At 40.0% G+C, this 23,318-nt stretch overlaps 1 protein-coding gene, 1 long non-coding RNA gene, 1 other non-coding gene and 1 pseudogene across 3 annotated transcripts in view; 2 read left to right on the plus strand and 2 right to left on the minus strand.

The window, feature by feature from the left end:
* The window catches only part of LOC122685568, a 35,103-nt gene extending 21,669 nt beyond the window's left edge, over positions 1 to 13,434 (plus strand). Inside the window, exon 3 of the long non-coding RNA XR_006338448.1 lies at positions 13,145 to 13,434. This is a non-coding gene — a long non-coding RNA (uncharacterized LOC122685568). The remainder of the gene's footprint in view (positions 1 to 13,144) is intronic.
* Positions 1 to 23,288, minus strand: part of NR2E1 (nuclear receptor subfamily 2 group E member 1) — a 118,131-nt gene extending 94,843 nt beyond the window's left edge. The window contains exon 1 of the mRNA XM_043890455.1: positions 23,017 to 23,288. The gene's annotated coding sequence lies outside the window, so the exon portion shown is untranslated. The remainder of the gene's footprint in view (positions 1 to 23,016) is intronic.
* TRNAL-CAA lies at positions 10,629 to 10,710 on the plus strand. The gene has a single exon. It is a non-coding gene; the product is annotated as a tRNA-Leu (tRNA).
* Positions 17,807 to 18,461, minus strand: LOC122685564 (annotated as a pseudogene).
* Positions 23,289 to 23,318: the final 30 nt, after the last annotated feature.

Consider the following 23,318-nt stretch of genomic DNA (forward strand, 5'->3'; position numbering starts at 1 on the left):
CTGATCTCCTTTAGGATGGACTGGTTGGATCTCCTTGCAGTCCAAGGGACTCTCAAGAGTCTTCTCCAACACCACAGTTCAAAAGCATCAAATCTTCAATGTTCAGCTTTCTTTGTAGTCCAACTCTCACATCCATACATGACCACTGGAAAAACCATAGCCTTGACTAGATGGACCTTTGTTGACAAAGTAATGTCTCTGCTTTATAATATGCTGTCTAGGTTGGTCATAACTTTCCTTCCAAGGAGTAAGCATATTTTAATTTCATGGCTGCAATTACCATCCACAGTGATTTTGGAGCCCAGAAAAATAAAGTCAGCCACTGTTTCCATTGTTTCTCCATCTATTTGCCATGAAGTGATATACATTAGTTAGCCCCCAAGATGGCTTTCAATGAATCCTGCCTCCTAGACTTCATGCTCTGGTATAATTTCCTCCCCTTAAGTTTGGCCTAGGTTTAGTGACTTGCTTGTAATGAACAGAGTCACTTTCAAGATGAAGTATAAAAAACTGCGACTTCTCCTTTGTTGACTCTGGCTCTTCTAGCTTTGATGAAGTAAGTTTCATGTTGTGAGCTGCTCTTGGGGCAAAGAACTGAGGGCAGCCTCTAGCCAAGACCCAGGAAGGAACTGTAATCCTCAGTACAACAACTCTCAAGGAACTAAATCCTGCCAACAACCAGTGAGTGAACCTGGAAGTCGATTCTGCCCCCAGTGAACCTAGGGATGACTGCAGCTCCAGCTGACACTCTATCAGAGGCCTTGTGAAAGATCCTGAGCCTGATGATCCAGCTACACCACACATATTCCTGATATACAGAAACTGTGAGGTAATACATGGTATGGTTTTAAGCCACCAAGTTTTGGGTTAATTTGTTATGAAGCAGTAGATACTAATGGGCTTACCTGGTGGCTCAGACAATAAAGAATCTGCCTGCAATGCAGGAGACCTGAGTTCAATCCCTGGGTTGGGAAGATCGCTTGGAGAAGGGAATAGCTACCCACTCCAGTATTCTTGCCTGGGGAATTCCATGAAGAGAGTTGCCTGGCAGGTTACAGTCCATGGAGTTGCAAAGAGTTGGACACAACTGAGCAACTAACACTATCATAGATACTAATACTCACACCAAATTAGGAAGGTTATAGCCTGAATTGGGAGAAAGGAATAGGAGAGAATGACATTAGAGGAAAACTGAAGGAGAATTTTTTAAAATACTTTTATAAAGATGACTTTAAACAACACAACAGAATGTTAATTGTTAAGATCTGGTTTGTGAATACACAGGTATTTGGTACATTATTATGTATTTTCCTTATATCTAAAAAAGGATAAATGGTCAGTTCCAGACTATCGAAAAACCTAGGGCTGAGATGCTATCTTCCAGCTCTCTGGATATCAGAAATACACCTTTTGTTTTCAACTTTAGTTCCACAAGGTTGCTGGAAACTTTCTTAGTGTATTTTTTTAAAGTTATTGTTTCATTTATTTTCTATAGAGCTGTTTGCAAGAGAATGAGCTCATTTAAATTTTAAATTTGAAGTCACCAGATTTCAGGAATGATGACTATAAACAGGAGGAATTAAAAATGGAAGGGGCATTGATTTATTTTTGAAAATTATTTCATGCTATGTTGAAAATTCAGATTCCAAGCACATGCCAAAGAGGTATAATGAGACAGATGTAGTTATCCTACAATTCAGAAAAACTCCTGTCCCATGAGAAAGCAGCATTGGCTTCACTTACATTTTTGGTCCTTTCTTCTTCTGACCTTAAGATAAACCAACTTAAAAATGTTTATTTCACAAGGATATATTAAATTGATATATGATAAAGTAGCAACTTAAATGATAGGATGTGTCATTTTCATTACATTTGCTACCTACTCACAGTTCCTCATGTTAGTTATGTTCCTCCATTAGTTATGGTGATTTACCATAACTAATCATATATATTTAAATCATTTGGGTCTATGAAAAAGATATTGTGATAATTTAATAATCATGCAACTTCAAATGTTAGGTTTTAATTTTAAGGATTATTTCTACATTTTACTCCTTTTCTTTGGATTAGCCAGCCATTTTATGAGGGCCATCTTGTGTTCCTCTTGTAGAAAATCCAGTATATCAGTGTTTCTTTCAATTCATAATGAATGGTACAATTAAGATTTAATTAGAAGCACACTAGTATGGAATTGAAAGCTACTCTGAACCTGTAAATGAAATGTTACACTTTTAAATTGCTCACATGTTGCAACCCAGCCTCTCTAAAAAGCTGCCATATGTAAACTTAATTTGAGATGGAGATTTTTAAAATAACATGATTGCTTGTTACACTGAACCTCTTCCTTGTCATGTGCTCACCAAAAAAGCTCATTTTATCTAAAGAAAGACTCACAGATGCTTCAAGGAAGAAAAGGGGAATTTTCACTACATTTGTTTTAAAAAGAATATCCTGTACAAGCATTTACGGGTGAGCAGACCTTACATTCAATAATGCATGTCCTACCTACTTCTCCTTGCTTTTCATAGCTTTACAAAGAAGCACATTTGGGAAGTGATTTGTCCATCACATATGAATCAATTTTCAATAAATATGTAGCGTTATATTTATTTTTTGTAGGTTTATATTTAAAACAATGCTTTAAAAAAAAAACTGTTTCCTGTTAGAATTTATGTCTTCAATACTGCTTCTAATCCCATCAACTTCTTTTCAAACTTAGATGTATCATTTCTAAGACTGAAGTAGAGGGTATATTTAAAGATGACGTTGCAATTATGGGTTTTCTCATCTGAATTAAGATTAATTACTATTCTGAAGGGTAAAGTGGAACAGCAACTTAGTGTAGAAGTTTGAACCTTGGTGAGGTGAGAGAAATGAATTCAAGGCTGCTGAAAATGACCTACTGACATGTCTTGGCTTTAGGAAGAGGAATAGCTTTGTTCCAAAGTAGATTTTAGGCAATTACATGTACAACTGCCTAGGGCTTAAAGGGTTTCTGACAACTTGGACTATAAATAGAGAGTTAATATCTTAGATTCTTCTTGTCCATTTTGTCCTTACATATGGATCCAGAGAGCCTAATCATGGATAAAGCAGAGAAATAACCAAGTGCTTACTATCATTATGGAGATGAGGACTTGCTGAAAATCCTAAACATCAAGGTCTTGTCATTCACAGGATGACCTAAACTCCATTTTGTAAAGGCACATAATTTCTGGAAACAGCTTATTACCCACAGGTCTCTGTCATGAAGGCATTATACTCACCTAGTCAATATATTTTATAATAATGGGGTAGATGATATTTTAATATATTTTAAGAGGAAAGTAAAACGATTTCCAAGAGATCATTATTTTAGAGAGCTGGCTAATTATTTCATGTTTATAGATCTCCAGGAAAGATGACTTTAGTAATCTTGAGCTTTAAATTTCTCTTTCAACAGTCTTTAGAATATAAATAGAATGTTGTTGTTTAGTCACTCAGTCGTGTCCAACTCTTTTGCAACCTCTTGGAATGTAGCCTGCCAGGCTCCTCTGTCCATGGGATTTGCAGGCAAGAATACTAGAGAGGGCTGCCATTTTCTTCTCCAGGGGATTTTCCCAACTCAAGGATTGAACCCAAGACTCCTGCTTTGGCAGGCGAATGCTTTACCACTGAGCCACCAGGGAAGCCCTCTATAAACAGAATGTGTGTGTGTGTGTGTGTGTGTGTGTGTTAGTCACTCAGTTGTGTCTGACTCTTTGTGACCCCACGAACTGCAGCCCACCAGGCTCCTCTGTCCGTGAAATTCTCCAGGTAAGAATCCTGGAGTGGGTTGCCATTTCCTTCTCCAGGGGGTCTTCCCGAACCAGGGATCGAACCTGGGTCTCCTGCACTGCAGGCAGATGTTTTACTGTCTGAGCTACTAAGGAAGCCTGTATAAATAGAATAATAGCAGCCATACAAACATGTATTAAAATCACATCTCTCCAATTATCATAGTGCCTGAAATGACCATAATGGACAAGCAGGGACTCGATCGTTTTTATCCTATAAACCGGTGGGTTCCAGCCTGAGATCCCTGGACATCTAGGAGTCCATAAGAGAAGAATTGAAGATTCACAAGCTTTTTGCAGGATTTCATAAAGTTGAAAGGAAATCATATACTTACCTGACTCAAATTTCTGGGACTTCCCTGATAGTCCATGGGAAGTGGACCCAGAATTTATTTAACCAATCACTGTAGGTGTATATATCAATGTGGATTTCGGTATCTGTGCATTAAACCAGAGCTTAAGATCAGCAATGAAAAACAGACTTGCTGCCCTGACTTGATACAATTCCATTATAAAACCGAGAGATTCAATTTTTTTTTCTACCCCCCTGGGTCTTCGTTGTGGTGTGCAGGCTTCTGTAGTTGTGGCATTCGGACTCAGTAGTTATGGTGCATGGGCTTAGTTGCCCCTGGCATGTAGAATGTTCGTTCCCTTGCCAGCGATCAAACTCACGTCCCCTGCATTGGAAAATGGATTCTTTACCACTGGACCATCAGGGAAGTCCCAGAAATTTAAGTCAGGTAAGTATATGATTTCCTTTCAACTGTATGAAATACTGCAAAAAGCTTATGGACCTTCAATTCTTCCCTTATGGACTCCTAGATATCCAGGGAGCTTAGACTGAAACCCACTGGTTTACAGGATAAAAACAGTTGAGTCACTGCTTGTACATTATGGTCATTTCAGGCTCTATGACAACTGAGTTGAACCTCTGCAAAGCTGACCTGGATAATTAACATACATTTGAATTTGAAGATGGCTCAAAATCCAGGATCAAATTTGCTACAGTTAATTAAATCTCTTTGTATAAGAATTGTTCAAATAGTGAGCTATATATTTTTTAAAACATACTTATGATAAATATTAAAGTGATCCCCAAATGCCCAATTGCCTCAAAATTCCTTTTACCTAATCTATCTTAATTCTATCCACTTCCTTTTCCACAGCATGGACTCCAGCAGGCTACTGTTTAAGATCAGTCTTCCATGAGGAGGGCCTTGCAGTAGATACCTGTTAAGTCTGTCATCCAGCCTCCCTTCTCTGCAGACTTTTAGGGAAGTTGCTCTCATCTACATGGTTACAGGATAGCCTCCAGGCAGCCATGGGTAAGAATTATGACCCCCAATTTTTGTCCTGGCTGTAAGTTTGGGCTGAACAGATTCATCCTTAGAAAACTTGAAATTGGGAGTAGAAGATCTGGTCTTTGTCTAGGTTGAAATCTTTAAATCATGAGATATAAAAACTGGAGTTTGTTCAGCCATTTTTTCTACCATGAACACTGGGGTAAAGAGACATAAAGTAGAACAAAGAGAGTGTCTGGTGCACAGTTTCAGTCCCATCCTGAGACATGGCCTTGGTTTCATCCTTATATTTTCTACTTTTTGCTTAAGTTGATTGAGTTGGTTTTTGTTTGTTGAAATCAAGAGATCCAACAGACAGGCTGTTTTGATGGAAGCCTACTGGCAAGTCCCACAGTCACATTATTGCCTCTGTCATATCAGCCAGTAGTTATTCTCAAATGCGCAGAGAATCTCTGTCTTTGAAGACCTAGGAATACAATCTAGGTATCCAGGAGAGTCAAAATGAGATCTTAGTTCACATGTGACAAGTCCAAGATTGATTGATTGATTGATTTGCTGTAAAACCAAGTAACTGTTTTAAATAATTGTTATACTCTTTAAAATGTTAGCAGACTAACAAAAGGTAACAGATAGGCAACTATCTCCTTCATGGTGCTCAGAAAAAATGGGACAGTTTTTCTTGGTGGGTAATTTCTTTCTCTAATTTTTGGGAGAAAAAAAATGACCCAGTCCCTAGTTTTATTATTCAAATACAGAAAGCATAGGTCTCTGTTCTTCAAACAAAGTTGAGGTGGACGCAGCTGGAAATAACTGAATAATTAAAATATCAATCAGAACAGGGGAGATTAAATGACTTTACTTCAATAGAGCAATTGGGCGGAATTAGAACTGGAAGGAAAATAAGATAGTTTACAAAAGAGGGAAAGCAAACCACTTAACATTGGCCAGGTCTTCAAGTAAGGGATAATAACAAGTGGTACTAGCTCCAAATGAGGCCATATGTAAACTGAACAACATCCACTTCTCTGAGACACACATATTCATAATTTTACCCTGTTTGTAACCTTTGCTTCCTCCTGCTTCTATTGTCACGTACATGGTGAATATGACTTAACTTACAAAGAATATTTAAATTTTCATATTTAAAAAGGCATATTGTATAGAAATATATCTTACTGATTTCTCTAGCAATCTACTTATCCCAGGAAACTTAATGGATAGTAAACAATAAATAATAAAACATACTTTGAAACTGTTAAGAGATACATAAAACCTATAGTGTATGGTTATTAATAAGAATTGAATAATTAATAAGATTTTTTTTTAAATGGTACAATCACCTTTCTATTTATAATTAAGGTATCTAGTTAGGATTCTCCAGAGAAATGAACCAATAGGAGATACAATATAGATATGTAGATACAGATATACATGGAGAGGGAGGGGTATTTATTATGAGGAATTGCCTCACATGATTTTGGAGGCTGAGAGTTTCTAAGATCTGCAGTGGGCAAGCTGGAGATCTAGAACTGATGTATAGGTACAGTCTGAGTCTGAAGGGCTAAGAACCAGGAGAGCCAATGGTAGAAGTTCCAGTCTAAAAGCTGGCAGACTCAAGACCCAAAAAATGCTAATGTTTCAGTTCAAGTCCAAAAACAGGGAAAAAAGTCGATGTCAGCTCAAAGCAGTCAGGTAGGAGGAGTTCCCTCTTACTCAACTTTTTTATTCTATTTAGGTCTCTGCTTGATTGGATAAGGTTACCCACACTAGGCAGAGCAATCTGCTTTACTCAGGGTACTCATTCAAATGTTGGCTTACCCCAAAACATCCTCACAGACCACCCTGAATAATTTGACTAAATGCTGAACACCCAATGTCCCAGTTAAGCTGACATATAAAATTAACCATCACAAATCCACCCCTTGTAAACTTGGCACCCATGTGCCTCTCCTTAAGACAAGTTTAATCTTCTAAATAAAGACAATAATGTCATAATTCTACCTACGATGATACAACTATCCTGTACATGTACAGAAACATACTAACCACATCTGCAGAAGAGGAGGTAATATCCTGGAATGGTTTTACTCTGTTCTTTGATATCACATAACTTAAACTGTATGATGTAAAATTAACAATACTTAAATATTATGATATAAAACCAAATATTTTATATGATAAAGGAATAAGAAAGGGAAGAAAACAAAGATATTCAAAATTCATAAACACATACTCATAACAAAATAAGGAAGAATACTCATGACAATTACATCCTTATTTCTATAACTAGCTTTTTGATCATAGCTGGTATTTATAACTGCCTACTTCCACTGCCAATTCTGTATTCCTTTTGTCTTCAGCAAGCACTGCAGCTGATTATGGTTCTTTACCTGGTGGAGTGACCCAAATCTTTATTCCTGAAGGGTCTGGGGTTTATTAGTAGTCCTGAATGGATTGGGTTGTTGTAGTTTTCCACTGGCCTTAATAACAGGGTATGGTGATACTAAGGGGCCTCCTGTATTTCAGACATACTCTTCCTTACCTTCACGTGAAGCAGTAGTCCAATTTTCCCCTGGTAGTCAGGATCAATCACCCCAGTCAACACAGAAATTTTCTTCTGTGCTTACTGATTAAGATGCATGAGATTTGGCCAGGCGGCAGTCTTAACTTCCAGTTCAGTGGGATCATTGTGTTGTTGCCTGTTGTGTCACTGGGTGGAAACATTCCACCTTTTAGAACTAAAACTCTAGGCTAGCAGAGCATGGAGCGTCATGGACAAAAAGCAAACACTTTGCGGGAAGTCGCCAGTGCATGGGTTTAGCTGCCCCAGAGCAAGTGGGGTCTTCCCAGCCAGGGATCTACCTGTGCCTTTTGCATTTGCAGGCAGACTGTTGACCACTGAGCCTCAGGGACGTCCCCCCACCCTCCCTTTTTTAAAGACACATAAAGACATAGAGAACGGGAGGGAAGAAAACAGAGTAAGAATATCGGAAGCTGGAAAGCAGATGGACTAATGATAACCGATAGCAGAACCAGGAAAACTGAATCCTAAGCCTGCAGTAGGGGAGAAAAAGCAAGAAAATTACATTTTAGAACTCTCAAACAACCCAGGAAATGGGGGACCTCAGGTACCTCTAAAAATGTAGGTGGAGGAGCTAAAAAGAAGATGATTACCTAAGTTTGTTTACAATGCTGTTGTTGTTCACTTGCTAAGTTGTGTCTAACACTTTGTGACCCCATGGACTATATGTAGTACACCAGGCTCCTCTGTCCTTCACTATCTCCCAAAGTTTGCTCAAATTCATGTCCACTGAGTCAGTGATGCTATCTAATTATCTCATCCTCTGCTGCCCCCTTCTCTTTTTGCCTTACATCTTTCCTAGGATCAAGGTTTTTTCCAGTGAGTCAGCTCTTTGCATCAGGTGGCCAAAGGATTGGAGCTTCACTTCAGCATCAATCTTTCCAATGAATATTCAGGGTTGATTTCCTTTAGGATTGACTGGTTTGATCTTCCTGCTATCCAAGGGACTCTCAAGAGTCTTCTCCAATACAGAATTTGAAAGCATCAATTCTTCGGTGCTCAGTCTTTGTTATTCTGACACTCACTTCTGTACATGACTACTGGAAAAACTACAGCTTTGGCTATTTGAACCTTTGTCGGCAAAGCGATGTCTCTGCTTTTTAATACGCTGTCTAGATTTGTTATGGTTTTCCTTCCAAGGAGTGAGTCTTTTTTAAAAATTTCATGGCTGCAGTCACTGGTCCACAGTGATCTTGGAGCCCAGGAAAATAAAATCTGTCACTGTTTCCACTTTTCCCACATCTATTTTCTATGAAGTGATGGGACCAGATGCCATGAACTTAGTTTTTTGACCTTTGAGTTTCAAGCCAGCTTTTTCACTCTACTCTTTCACCTTCATCAAGAGGCTCTTTAGTTCCTCTTCACTTTCCACCATTAGAGTGGTACCATTTGCATATCTGAGGTTGTTGATATTTCTCCTGGCAGTCTTGATTCCAGATTGGGATTCATCCAGCCTAGCATTTCACAGGATGTACTCTGCATAGAAGTTAAATAAGCAGAAAGACAATATACAGCCTTGATGTACTCCTTTCCCAATTTTGAACCAATCTATTGTTCCATATCCGGTTTTAACTGTTTCTTCTTGACCTGCACATAAGTTTCTCAGGAGACAGGTAGGGTGGTCTGGTATTTCCATCTCTTCAAGAATTTTCCACAGTTTGTTTTTATCCACACAGTCAAAGGTTTTAGCATTGACAATGAAGCAGAAACAAATGTTTTTCTGGAACTCCCTTGCTTTCTCCATGATCCAAAATAGGTTGGCAATTTGATCTTTGGTTCCTCTGCCTCTTTGAAATCCAGCTTGAATGTCTGGAAGTGTTCGATTCACATACTGCTAAAGCTTAGCTTGAAGGATTTTGAGCATAACCCTGCTAGCATGTGAAATGAGTGCAAATGTACAGTAATCTGAACATTCTTTGACACTGCCTTTTTGGGAATGAAATGAAAACTGACCTTTTCCAGTCCTGTGGCCACAGCTGAGTTTTCCAAATTTGCTGACATACTGAGTGCAGCACTTTAATGGCATCATCTTTTAGAATTTTAAATAGCTCAGCTGGAATTCCATTACCTCTACTAGCTTTGTTTATAGTAATGCTTCCTAAGGCCCACTTGACCTCACACTCCAGTTGTCTGGCTCTAGCTGAGTGACCACACCATTGTGACTATCCCAGTCATTACAACCCTTTTTGTATAGTTCTGTATATTCTTGCCACTTCTTCTTAATCTCTTCTGCTTCTGTTAGGTCCTTACTTATGAGCCTTTATTGTGTGCCTCCTTGCATGAAATGTTCCCTTGATATCTCCAGTTTTCTTAAAGAGATCTCTAGTCTTTCCCGTTATATTGTTTTCCTCTATTTCTTTGAATTGTTCATTTAAGAAAGGCTTGTCTTCCTGCTGTTCTCTGGAACTCTGCATTCAGTTGGAATACCTTTCCTTTTCTCCCTTGCCTTTCTCTTCTCTTCTTTCCACCCTCCCTACAACTCTGTCTTGCCCTGATTTCAGCAGAATACCCCTAAAGTTCTGATCTCTGGAAAAAGTGAAACAGAGGGAGGCACAAGAAGCACAAGCATATTTGAGGGAAGGAGCATTTTGCTAAAAATAGGGTAATTAAATAAAGGTTTACTAACAGAATGTAAAGACTGACAGTCTTTTTCCACTGTTGGGATCTCAGAATGCTGGCAGCCAGATAGCATATTGGCAGAGTCTTTTTGAATAGTATGATCTGCCCAAGAGAAAAGATCTAAAATATTTATGTTTTTGGTTCTTTGTTTTGGGTGACCATTTGCACATTATGTGTAGTAGCATTCCTGGTCTCTACACACTAGATACCAGCAGCATTTCTACTACTGTTGTGACAACCAAAAATGTCTCTAGACATTGCCAATTTCCCCAGTAGAGGAGGATAAACTGCCCTGAGTTGAAAACCACTGGAGCTGTGATGACTGAGTGGTTAAGACATTAGACTCAAAATCCAGTGGGGTCTCCCCATGCAGGTTCAAATCCTGCTTACAGCATCTCTGTTCATATAGTGATAGCCACAGTTACATAGCCCTATCCATGAACTTTCATTTAGCTTTGTAGTGCCTTTCTCTTACATATAAGCAGAGAGAGCCAGAGTTCACCAGAAATCCAATGAAAAATGAAGAAACTAGCAGCTTAGAGGCAACAGGCTACGAGAAAGAAGAAAACTTTAAAAAGAGCATATAGCATCTACAAAAAAAGAACTACTGGAAATTAAAAATGTAGTAGCATAAATTAAAAACTTAGTAGAAGCACTGGAGAACAAACTTAATGAAATCTCTGGAAATAGGGTAAAAAGACACAGAAATTTAAAAATAGGAGAGGACACAGAAGATAAGAAAATTTAAGTAAAAGCCTAAGGGGATTATATTAGGAAGCAGCTTAAGTTGCTATAACAGAGAGACTCCAAAATTTAGTGGCTAAATTTATTTCTCTGTAACCTAGGGTAGGTAGATGCCTCTGCTTTATGACCAGCTGGCTCTGTCATACTAAACATGTTGCATCCATATCCATCCCTGTATCCAGGGCTGCTGTTTCAGTTGTTAACATTCTCTAACTAGCAGGAAGGAGGTCAATGAAAGTCACAAATTAAAAATATAACTCGTAATGTTCAAGTATCGCTTTTGTTCACACCTAGTTATGAGACAGGCTGGGGGAATGTAGTTCTGCCTCTGTGGTCAAAACTCAGGAGACAGTTATTAAAAGGAAGAAGAAAATGGATATTGAAGGAAGTTGAGCAATTTCCATGATAAGGTCTAACATCCAAACAAAAGGACATCCAAAGAGACAGAACCAAAGAAAAAGAGCAGGGAGGAAATCAGCAAATAAATATGTATTAAAGTGACCAGGTTTTGCTGGGATTACAAACAATCCTTAAATCTTAGTAGCTTATAAAAACAAAGGTTTATTTCTTGTTTAAGTTGCATGTCCATCACAAGTCAGTCAGCTAGGGCTTCTGTTCTATGCTTTCTTACTTAGACTAACAGAATTTTCCATCATTTAGGAAAGTGTTAGTCATTGTGATGGCAGGTGGGTGGGGCCCCTGGTGAATCATATACTCATCTCTAAAGCTTCCACTTGTTATTCTTGCTGTCACTTTGCTGGCTAAATTAAGTCAAATAGCTAACCTAACTTCAAGTCAGGGCAAACTTCAAGGGCATAGCAAAGTTCAATTTTATGTGCACAGGGGAAAAACTGAAAATATTTAGTGAATGATATTAATGACTACCACAGCTCACGTAAATAATTGGTTGACTCTCCTTGCAGGCAAAAAACACTCATTACCCCCACAAGGGAAACAACTAAAGAGGCCCATCTTGTCACTGTATAAAGCTCAAAGTCTAGACTCTTTGCTTGAGTCTAGACTCATTTCTTTGGGTGATAACATGGTAGTCTCTAAAGCAGGTGTAAATGTGGCTCTTCTGTGTCCAGGGATGTATGAACTAAAAAGCTAACTTATCTTCCTTCATCTACCAATACATGGTGGTGAAACAGGTTAAGTATAAATTTAGAAAGAGGAAGGATGGAGACACATAGCGGACAGTAGGCCACTGCAAAAAATGTAATAAAATGGTAGTTTCCAAACTATTTTTCCCCCCCCAGAGAAGATTTTTTTAAAATGTTATGTGGAACTCAGATGTATAAAGTAGATCAAAGTAAATTGCTCTGCTTGGAGATTGGAATGCTGCCTGACCTCCACTTACCCTCAGCCTAGGGCTACTCTTGTAGAAGCATCATGAAACCTTTGAGGTCATGAAACATAGTGGAAATGAAGTCATCAAAGGATAGCCAGGATTTTTTAGGGCAAAGAGGAAGAGAAAATATCAAGGGAAAGGGAGATTATGGACAATAGACTGCAACTTCCAAATAACTCAGTGGAATGATCTGGGAAGGTGAGAAGCCATGGGAAACTGGGTCAGGTAAGGGGATGTATAATGTGGTATGTTCTCTCCTTTCATCATACTGGCTTAAGCAATGTTCCAGCATAAACTCAACCTTTATGCTGCTCTATGCTTTCACCTGAACAGCTGACCATTGCTGAAGAGAACATATAATTAGGCCAACTGGTCAGACCTCAAAATTGTGTCCACACAATATCAAATTGGCATCCAATATTGCCTGGTAATTTTGTCACACTTACTTAATATGTTCACATTCTCACTATCTAAAGCAATTATTTAACCTTCTTTTTAAGCCTTGAGCTTCTGATACTCCACCCTCTCCAAACAAAATCATCTTTCAATAAATATTTATTGAACATCTATTAATTGTCAAGCATTCTTCTAAGTACTAGAGATAGAGCAGTGGAACAACAAAAATTCAGTGGATCAGGGAGCCCACCCAAGTGCCCTATTGTCAGAGAACATTTAACAGGAGGATTCCTGTGTAATGTTTTCTGTCTCTCATAAATCCTCTGTTCCTTATCAGCTCCTGGTAACACGAACGAGTAGAACGGCATGCTGCTTCCAGGACTGAAGTCATAGGATGAGACACATGCATGGATTTTCTTCAGTAAACATTCTCCTTATGACAAAACTGCTTAGTCACGACCCTCTTTCTTGAGATATGGATTGTCTTCTGACTTTATGACCATTGTTAATTCCTTGTTCCCTTGATAATGGTTTCTGTACATCTGGTTTTCTGATCTTTATCACTGTCGAAAGAAATTCCTTGTACAACAGCCTGTATATACTCACAGAAAGATCATTAAAGCACCCTTGCTCCACCAGAGACTTGGGTCCCCGTGTCTTTCTTTCTCTCTCTCTCTTTCCCTCTGGCTAATTCTCTGGAGCGTGGAAACCTGCCAAGCTCACTCTCCTGCCCGGGCTTTCAAGACCTCTTCAAGAGGGTGCCCTGTGCCTCCGTGAGCTGTACAAGCCCTGTCCTAGGGCTTTATTGGTTCTCTGCATAACTCAAGGAATATTAGCTTCTTTCTCTTTCACTTCCTTATCGTCGACTCCAGACCACCAGGTTCCAGTCCATTAAAGGACCCCAACACTCTATGATGACTTAGTGGGGTGGGATGGGGGGTGGGAGGGAGGCTCAAGAGGGAGGAAATACACACACACACACACACACACACATACATGCATACATATTTATGGCTTCCCAGGTGGCTCAGTGGGTAAAGAATCTACCTGCAGTGCAGGAGACGCAGGAGATGCAGGTTCAAGTCCTGGGTCAGGAAGATCCCCTGAAGGAGGGCATGGCAACTCACTCCAGTATTCTTGCCTGGATAATCCCATGGACAGAGGAGCTTTGCAGGCTATAGCTCATAGGTACAGCTGTGCGACAGCTCAGCACATGGCTGATTTGCATTGTTGTAGTGTTGCAGTTGTAATCTGGTCTCATCACTTCATGGGAAATAGATGGGGAGACAGTGGAAACAGTGGCAGACTTTATTTTTTTGGGCTCCAAAATTACTGCAGATGGTGACTGCAGCCATGAAATTAAAAGACACTTACTCCAGGGAAGGAAAGTTATGACCAACTTAGATAACATATTAAAAAGCAGAGACATTACTTTGCCAACAAAGGTCCATCTAGTCAAGGCTATGGTTTTTCCAGTGGTCATGTATGGATGTGAGAGTTGGACTGTGAAGAAAGCTGAGTGCTGAAAAAATTGATGCTTTTGAACTGGGGTGTTGGAGAAGACTCTTGAGAGTCCCTTGGACTTCAAGGAGATCCAACCAGTCCATCCTAAAGGAGATCAGTCCTGGGTGTTCATTGGAAGGACTGATGCTGAAGCTGAAACTCCAATACTTTGGCCACATCATGCGAAGAGTTGACTCTTTGGAAAAGACCCTGATACTGGGAGGGATTGGGGGCAGGAGGAGAAGGGACGACAGAGGATGAGATGGCTGGATGGCATCACTGGCTCGATGGACATGGGTTTGAGTAAACTCCAGGAGTTGGTGATGGACAGGGAGGCCTGGTGTGCTACGATTCATGGGGCTGCAAAGAGTAGGACATGACTGAGCGACTGAACTGGACTGAACAGCAGAAACCAACCCAATTTTGTAAAGTAATTATTCTCCAATTTTAAAAAGTCCAATGAAAGGAGATAGGAAATAAATATATAGGATTTTGTATAGTATTAAGTGCTATGGAGAAGAATAAAGACAGTTGGGGAAAGAGCATGCTATTGGGAGTGGCAGATCATGTAGATTTTTCTGGGACACAGTAAAGACTTTGCCTTTAACTCTGAGTGAGATGTGTAGCCACTGGTGGGATCAAAGTATAAAGGATGACATAACCCAACATAAGCTTTGAAAGGATCACTTTGCCTGTTATAGTGAGAGGAGACCATAGGGAAGAAAGAGTGTTAGCAGGGAGACTGGTTATTTGAATACCTTCTTGGTTTATATCTTTAGTTCCCCAACCCCCCACCTCCCCCCATTCCACATGTTTTGAAGGAAAGAACTATCAAAATACAATTTTCAAAAACAGAAAAACATCACTCTCATGAAAATATAGAATAACGTATCAAACCTTTATTAGCTCATTAATGTTTCTTAAAATGAATAAAGGCAATAATAAAAAGAAAGAATATTAGAATTAGGTTGCCAGGTTAGATGCACAAAGTGCTAACGTCCCTCAGGGTAATCAGATCATAATCTTTGGGATTATCTTTTCTAGCAGAGAGAAATCTACACATTAATGTGTAACTTAACAGTGTCTGAGCTTTAATTAAAGAGACAAAGACAGGTTCATTCTCCTAGACTTAAAAATTAAGTAATCCTTGCTTGGGCCTGTTGAACAATGCCCCAGAGTACTGACTATTTTGCTTTACTTCCAAATTTCGGGTAAATTTTCTTAAAAAATTTCCATGAAAACAATTTTTTGAAATGTCTCATAGATAGTTTTGATTCACATTTTTAACTTACTAGAGGAATCTGGAATGGTGCGAAGGTCAATTTCTCTTCTTCTCTGGGTTTCTTGCCTTTTTTATTTGATCTCTGTCCTTTGCCATTGCACTAATATAGGTGAAAGATGCAAAGGACCTATATTTAGGGCATTGCATTGCTTCAGTCTTTTAAGTTTACACTCAGAACCAAGAACTTTTCTTGACATTATTCTGATATTCAAGGGCTACTATGTATATAATCTATGAAAATAATCTTCTTCAACAATCATTAATTAATCAGTGTTTCAGTCTCTGACTGACTTATTTTATTTCCAGGGACTCAACTACCACAATGATTCCCAATTCTAAATCTCTAACCCTGGCCACTGTACTACACACCAGATCTGTAATTTAAAATGCTCCCTGGCTATCTCTAAGGGCTTCCCCAAAGGCTCAGTGGGTAAAGAATCCACCTGCAATGCAGGAGACACAGGAGATAAAGGTTCAATATCTGGGTCAGGAGGATTTCCTAGAGAAGGAAACGGCAACCCAGTCCAGTATTCTTGCCTGAAAATCCCATGGACTGAGGAGCCTGACAGGCCACAGTCCAAAGGGTTACAAAGAGTCAGACACAACTAAGTGGCTAAGCAGGCACACACACTGAGTATCTCTATCAGAAGTATCCTGAGCTGGCAATTCAAGCTGATTTCATTGTTTCTATTCCAGTCCAAATGTATTCCATTCCTCCAGTATTTCTATTCCATCCTGTCCATGGTACCACCATTTGCCCAATTAACTAAATTTGTAACCTTAGAGTCATCACTGTTTCACATGCCATATCTATCTACATAACCATCAATTCTTGTTCTTCTCTATCATATCTATTTAATCTAACCCCTCTTCTTTTCCACTTCCACCTCAACCTCCTTTAGGTCTTTACTGTAGTTACTTTAATTATGCTTTAGTCTTGGTACTGCAAAAAAAAAAAAAAATCCACTGCTATGAGTGTTCTTTTCATAAAATGCCTATATGATTGTCCTGATTAAATCTTTTAAAGGTTCCCCATTGCCTACAAGGATAAAACTTGAGCTTTTTAGCAAGTAGGCAGATTGCTTTTAGCACTATCCTCATAATCTTCATCAGTAACCCTAATAAACATGAGTTCTAAGTAAAAATAGTGTGCTTGCCATGCAAATACAACTTTAAGACAAGTTGTCCAATTTTTCCTTCTGTCTAGATGGCTGCCACTCACTCATCCAACAGAGACATTCTAGAGCTGCCACTGGGTGAATTCCTACTCATTCTAAAAAGCCCCACTCAAAAACTGCCTCCTCTTTGAAAGGTTTCTGACTCTTCTCCAGATCCCTAGGCACAGTTAGTTGAGTATTTAATGCTCCTAAAACATCTCCACATTACCTCCTTTAATATTTAACTTTACTATACACAATTTGGTTTTATGTTCTATTTTTTGAGAGCACAGTAGTGTTCTAGTGATCTTTGTTTATTCTAGCGCCTACCACAATAAACATTTTTTGTTTTGCTTTATTGTCTGTGTCACATATTCTAAGACATGTGAGATAAAAAGCAAAATTAATGTAATTCTTAAACTTGTAGGAAGGAATCTCATTTGCATTTATTTTTTTAAAAGACAGAGATTCTTTATTTAAATCAGCAAACTCAGAGTCTTCAGCCCATGGTGAGCAGCCTTCCCTCCCAGGCCCCCTCACCCCAACCTGTTAACCACAGAAAGGAATGGAAAATGAGAAGCTTGGGGGCCTCTGCCAGGGCAGGCTGCCTCCGAAGTGTGGTGAGTGCACTCCAGCTGGGGCTGGGGTGGTGGCTGCCATAGGCCCCTCCCTATAAATTAATTCCCTGCAGCCACAGTTGTGGGCAAGGCATACATGTTGGGGGAGAAGGCCATCAGACAGCATCCTTGATTCCCAGCTAAGGAATGGATTAGGGCACAGGGCTCAGAGTGAAGAGGCCAGAGGAAAGAGAAGAGGTATGGTGCGGAGAGGGGGTGAGGCCCCCCAATTTTGGTCCCAGAGGAAAAGAGGCCAGTTGGTCCAGTTTTGTGGGTTTGGAGAAGGGAATGTATTAGTAAGCACAAGGGGGAGGCCATCGGGCACCCCTGGAGGAGACAAGCCAGGCCCCCACCCTGGCAGAAGGGAGCGCAAGAGCTCCCAGGGGCTCTCAGGAAATGTCAATGCTAAAAAACAAACAAACAAACAAAACAAACATATATTAACCATTCACGGAGGGCAGGGGCAGGGCTGCAGAGCAGATCAAAGGATCTGGCATGGCATCGCATAGCCGGTCATGCCTGCCTGAGAACCCCCGTGGATGGTCCCCATCTGTAAGCCAATAACATTCTTGCCCTCCTGCAGTTGGTTGTCCGAGAAGTACCAAGGGTTCTCCCTGGATTTCTTGGGAAACCAGTTAGGATCCCCAGAGAAGAGCCCATTGTCCTGGGCTACAGCCAGCCTGCCCAGATTCATCAGTGTCTGCTGCACACAGGCCACGTTCTTTCCTTCCCAGAGGTCCACAGCTTGGAAGATGTCAGTGGTGTTGATGCCGTAGTGCTCGGCTACTTGCAGGAACTGGGAGATCTGCTCCACCTGCTTGAAGGCCATGGTGGAGGCCTGGATCTTCTTCACTGGGGCCTGCCCCTCAGGGTACAGCCTATTAATGAGCTCACACAGCACCGTGCCATCCTTGAGCCAGTTCTGGAAGTTCTCGCGCCGATGCTGGGGCCAGCCCACATGCTTGCGCACTGGGTGGTGATCCACTGGATCAGGATTTGCTCCAGGTCCACATCGTATTGTTTCTCAGTCTTCTGCTGCACCTCCTGGCTCAGGCCGTAGGCAGGTCCCCTGTTGGCCATTCCAAAGGGGTTCAGGTGGGTCGGAGAGTTGTGCACTTGAGGCGGGGGCCACAGCGTGAGTATGAATTTGTTTTCTAAAAAATATTTATTTTTGGCTGTGCTGGGTCTTAGTTGTGGTGCACTGGCTCTTTGTTGTGGCATGTGAGCTTCTCTCTAGTTGTGGCACTTGGGCTCAGTAGTTGTGGCACATGGGCTTACTTACCCTGTGGCATGTGAGATCTTAGTTCCTCCACCAGGGGTTGAACCCACATCCCCTGCATTGGAAAGTGGATTTTTGACCACTGGACCACGAGGTAAGTCCCTTGGGTCTATTTCAAATCTATGGTTATTAATCTTTTGGATCACAGACCCCTATTTTAAAAAAAACTATGATGAAAGTTGTAACATTCTACTCAGAAAGATATACACACATGGTAGAATTCACAAATGTCCTGAACCCACTGATACCTGACAAATTAAGAAACTATCTTTTCATTTTTATTAATTTTTTGAGTAAGAATATTTACATGGAACAAAAATTTGAAAGTAATAAACTTTATGATGAATAGCCTGTTCTAGCCCTCTTCCCATAATGTTCAATTCAATTCCTGTTCTATCAAAGTGACCACATTTTGTGTATTCTTCTGGAGACAGTCTCTGTATATGAACACATGAGCATTAAAAATTCTTTTTTCTGACATTTTTTCCATTTATATTGGCAATTATTCCACATTAGGTACCTAAGGTTTCAAATGCACAGAATTCTATTGCATTGCTGTACCCTAATTTTTTTACAATGTACTTTTAGATTCTGAAACAATTTCAAGCCTACAAAAAAGTTGGAAGCACAGTACAAATCATTTCTTTCCAGAACCAACTGAAAGTAAGTTGCTGAATCAAAATGACAATGAGATATCACCTCACACCAGTCAGAATGGCTATCATAAAAAAATCTACAAATGACAAATGCTGGAAAGGGTGTAGAGAAAAGAGAACCCTCCTACACTGTTGGTGGGAATTTAAACTGGTACAGCCATTATGAAAAACAGTCTAGAAGTTCCTTATAAAAACTAAAAACAGAGCTACTATATGAACCAGCAAGCTCACTCCTGGGTATATATCTGGAAAAGATGAAAAACTCTAATTTGAAAAGGTACATGCATCCTAATGTTCATAGCAGTACTATTTACAATAGTGACTACTTACAATAGCCAAAGACATGGAAGCAACCTAAGTGTCCATTGACAGATGAATGGCTAAAGAAGATGTATACAATGGAATTCTACTTAGCCATAAAAGAATGAAATATTGCCATTTGCAGCAATATGGATAGGCCTAGACAACATCATACTAAGTGAAGTAAGTCAGAGAGAGAAAGACAAATATTATATGGTATCACTTATATGTGGAATCTAAAAAATAATACAAATGAATGTATATACAAAGCATAAACAGACTCACAGGCATAGAAAACAAACTTATGGTTACCAATGGGGAAAGGGAGGGGGGAGAGGAATAAATTAGAAGTATGGAATTAACAGATACACACTACTGTATATAAAATAGATAAGCAACAAGGACTTACTGTATAACACAGGAACAATATTTAATATCTTATAATAACCTATAATGGAAAATAATCTGAAAATATAAATATATGACTGAATCACTTTGCTGTATACTTGAAACTAACACAGTATTTTAAATCAGCTATAACCTCAAAAAAAAAAAGTAAGTTGCTGACTTGATGTCCTATCACCCCTGAGTGCTTTTCTGTGTATTTTATACAAATACAAACATTTTCTTGCATAATCACAATACAGCTATCAAAATCAGGAAATTAACATTGTACACTACCACCATCTACTTTTCAGATCACATTCAAATTTCACTAGTTGTCCAGATAATGTCTTTTATGTCAGGTGCAATTCCTCAATCTTTTCTTGACTCATAACACTATAGATTACAGGCTAGATATTTTGCAGAATGGACCTTAACTTGATTCATATGATATTTTCTCATGATTAGAATAAGTTTATGCATCTTTGGTAGGAGTATAATAGAACTGGTGCTATGTTCTGCGAACTGCATTCTATCAGGTGGCATTACAGTTTCTATTTGTTCCATTATGATGATGTTCATGTTGATCATTTGATCAATGTGGAATCTGACAGACTTCTCCACTGTAAAGTTACTCATATTTTCCCATTTATAATCAATATGTGTTTTTTAGCAGGTGATTTTGAAAATATATAAATATTTTAATCCCCATGAAACATTCACCTTATTCATTTGTTTAAATATATCACTATAGGCTCATGGTTTCCTGCTTTATTCAATGGTTTACGACGCATTAACCATCATTATTTTGATCCTCAAATTGTCCCAGATATGGCCAGTGGGAAGCCTAGTTAAGCTGGTTCCCATGTGTTCTTTTTTAAAAATATATTTCTTTATTTGGCTGCGTTGGGTCTTAGTTGTGGAACGTGGGGTCTTTGCTTTCGTACATGGACTCTCTCTAGTTGTAGCATGCAGGCTTGGTTGCCCTATGGCATGTGGGATCTTAGTTCCCTGACCACAGATGGAACTCACGTCTCCTGTATTGCAAGTCAGATTCTTAGCTACTGAACCACCAGGAAAGTCCTCTGTGTATTCTTGACAGGTTCCCATCATTCTTCCAGCACTTCCTTACTTTCTAGTACAAAAAGATGATCCATGCTAAACTTACGCTTTTCCTGCCCCAATGGCAGAATCAGCTATTTCTGTAAGAATTCTTGATTCCTTTTAGTAGAGAATGACATTTAGAAGCCACAATCTATTTCTATATCTCTATGAATTGCAGCCACTGATATTGCTAATTCTATTCCAACACTGGAGAAGGAAATGGCAACCCATTCCAGTATTCTTGCTTGGAGAATCCCATGGGCAGTGGAACTTGGTGGGTTATAGTTCATGGGATCGCAAAGAGTCAGACATGACTAAGCTACTGACCCATTCCAACATTACAGAGTTCATTCTCCCTTCCTATTTGTTTTCTCCCTTTTCCTATTTGTAACTCCCTTCTTGGACAATAAGAAACCAGACTCCCGTTATTCCTAATATATTTACCTATTTGATCGATCCTTCTGAAGGTAAGCAAACTCCTGGTCACTGCTGTACCTTCCCTTACATGGAAACCTTTCTTACCCAACTCAGGATCCAATGCCCTGCATCAAGATTCCCCCACCCTCACCATGTCTTCCTCTTCTTACCTGTGCTCCAGTATCCCTCTCTGGATTTCTGACATCCCCACCCCACAAACCATAGATGTGTACTTTACTCTACTTAATCTAATGGCTTGAGGATGGTATTGTTCCAGGAATGGAAGTTTGAAATTGAATGGTTTGTCCAGGATTCTCCAGGTGTTTGCATTGAATGCAGGTTTGTGCTGCATTCCCAGGAACCCCTTCAGCCCTAAGGAAGCCTGGATATTAGCCACCCCAGGAAAATAAGCTGTCTTAATTTTCTCAAAGGTCATCATTTAACTTTTAGGTCTTTCTATATATTAGAATGACCACTCAAGAGCTCTTTAGGAACCATTGTGAGTAAATTATTAAACCTCCATGGAAGGAAATATAGCGTAATCAACAACATTGTAAATGCACATACTCTCTGGCCCAGCAAGTCTACTGCTAGAAATTTATCTTAAACGTATACCAACCTTGTATAGATATGATTACCTGCAATATTGTTTTTCATAGTTAAAGGATAAATTAAAGGGGCATTTAAAAAAATTATAGACCCTTTCCCATTAGGAACACAGAACAATAATCAGATTGGCTAAAAAGTTTAACAACTCTCAGAAACAGAAATTAGCACCATAAAATGAAGCAGCTCTGCAATTCACAAGGCAAAAACAAAAGTGGGATGACACAAAACACCCAGGAAATAATTTTTCTACCACATTTGTTAGATACTTGTCAGAAAACCGTTTCCCAGGTCATTAGCTAAATTCTTTACACAGCCCAGTAGTGGTATCATGACACTTTTCAGAGTGTCCCCAAAGATTGCCTCGGGCTTGCCAGAAACTGGAGAGGAACTTGAGCGGTTTGGTCAGGATTTTCCAGCTTTTTGCACTGGATACAGTTTTGTGCTGCACCCCAGGGACCCCCTTCAGTCGCCAGGAAACACGAACAGTAGCCACTCCAGTACCAGGCTACACGGTGAGAAAACGTAGACGGGCGCTGTCCAACATGGCACCGCTCACCAGACAAGGCTATTCACATTCAAATTCAGTATGGTTAAAAATTCAGTTCCCAGGTCGCGGTCGCTACATTACGAGTGCTCAACAGTCACAAGCAGGCTAGTAGCTACCGTATTAGCGCAGATGTAGAATCTTTCCATCACCTCGGGAAGTCTATCGGACAGCGCTGACACAGTTTAGAGTTAAAAACAAGAACAAGCTTGTAAGCCACTAGGCTCCGCAATCAAAAACAACCAAGAGACGTTATTACTCTTTCCAAATATTTTGAGGGGAAAAAATATGCTAAGAGACACCAAATAAAAAGAAATCTGCAAAGGCACCTGCCAGCAGGCTCCCTCAGCAACTCACTCGTTAATTCCCACGGCGGAGGCCGTCCGTCTTTTTGTGGTACATAACTCCTCAGACTTGTAGAACTCAGCAAACTCCCAAGGCGGTGGGCAACTGAGGGCAAGACTCCTAAGATTTAACTGTTCAAAGCGGCCGACGCCTGTATTCACAGCGCGGGCGAGCCTCGGCTTGGTGTTCCACAGCCGGACGCGGCCCGGGTCTTGCGCGACCCTCAGTCAGGCGCTTGTCACCGGCTGGGAGCGCGACGCCGCCCGTGTGTGCGCGCTCCCGCACGCGCGCGAGCCGCGGCGCGAGCGGCTCTC

Source organism: Cervus elaphus, chromosome 28 (genome assembly GCF_910594005.1).
Source record: "Cervus elaphus chromosome 28, mCerEla1.1, whole genome shotgun sequence".
Lineage (NCBI taxonomy): Eukaryota > Metazoa > Chordata > Mammalia > Artiodactyla > Cervidae > Cervus > Cervus elaphus.